The sequence below is a fragment of the Tenrec ecaudatus genome, unplaced genomic scaffold (genome assembly GCF_050624435.1).
Source record: "Tenrec ecaudatus isolate mTenEca1 unplaced genomic scaffold, mTenEca1.hap1 Scaffold_538, whole genome shotgun sequence".
Lineage (NCBI taxonomy): Eukaryota > Metazoa > Chordata > Mammalia > Afrosoricida > Tenrecidae > Tenrec > Tenrec ecaudatus.
Genome location: NW_027459452.1, coordinates 817,951 through 819,385, shown reverse-complemented (window position 1 = coordinate 819,385; position 1,435 = coordinate 817,951).

The following is a 1,435-nucleotide window of genomic DNA, read 5'->3' as shown; positions in this document are numbered from 1 at the left end:
AAGTGCCCGCTTGTTAACCTAGTTCGTCCAAGTGTCCGCTAATTAACCTACATACTCCAAGTGCCCGCTAGGTAACCAAGATAGACAAAGTGGCCGCTAGGGAACCTACATAGTCCAAGTGCCCGTTAGGGAACCTACATAGTCCAAGTGCTCGCTAGGTAACCTACATAGTCCAAATGCCCGCAAGGAAACCTACATAGTCTAAGTGCCCGCTAGGGAACCTACATAATCCAAGTGCCGTTAGGTAACCTAGATAGTCCAAGTGCCCGTTAGCTAACCTAGATAGTCCAAGGGCCCGCTAGTTGACCTACATAGTCCAAGTGCCCGCTTGTTAACCTAGTTCGTCCAAGTGTCCGCTAATTAACCTACATACTCCAAGTGCCCGCTAGGTAACCAAGATAGACAAAGTGGCCGCTAGGGAACCTACATAGTCCAAGTGCCCGTTAGGGAACCTACATAGTCCAAGTGCTCGCTAGGTAACCTACATAGTCCAAATGCCCGCAAGGAAACCTACATAGTCTAAGTTCCCGCTAGGGAACCTACATAATCCAAGTGCCGTTAGGTAACCTAGATAGTCCAAGTGCCCGTTAGCTAACCTAGATAGTTCAAGGGCCCGCTAGTTGACCTACATAGTCCAAGTGCCCGCTTGTTAACCTAGTTCGTCCCAGTGTCCGCTAATTAACCTACATAGTCCAAGTGCCCGCTAGGTAACCAAGATAGTCAAAGTGGCCGCTAGGTAACCTACATAGTCCAAGTTCCCACTAGGTAACCTAGATAGTCCAAGTGCACGCTACTTAACCTAGATAGTCCAAGTGGCCGCTAGTTAACCAGGATCGTCCAAGTGACCTCTAGTTAACTTACATAGTCCAAGGGCCTGCTAGTTAACCTACATAGTCCAAGTGCCCGCTAGGTAACCTAGATAGTCCAAGTGACCACTAGGTTACCTACATAGTCCAGGTGCCAGCTAGGGAACCTACATAGTCCAAGTGCCCGCTAGGTAACCTAGATAGTCCAAGTGCATGCTAGTTAACCTAAATATTCCAAGTGCCTGCTAGGTAAACTACATAGTCCAAGTGCCCACTAGGTAACCTAGACAGTGCAATTGCCCGCTAGTTAACCTAGACAATCCAAGTACCCGCTAGGGAACCTACATAGTCCAAGTGCCCGATAGGACCTACATAGTCCAAGTGCTCGGTAAGCAACCTACATAGTGCAAGTGCCCGTTAGTTAACCAAGATAGTCAAAGTGCCTGCTAGGTAACCTAGATAGTCCAAGTGCCCGCTAGGTAACCTACATAGTCCAAGTGCGCGCTAGGTAACCTAGATAGTCCAATTGCCCGTTAGCTAACCTAGATAGTCGAAGTGTCCGCTAGTTAACCTACATAGTCCAAGTGTCCGTTCGTTAACCTAGATAGTCCAAGTGCCCGTTTGGTAAC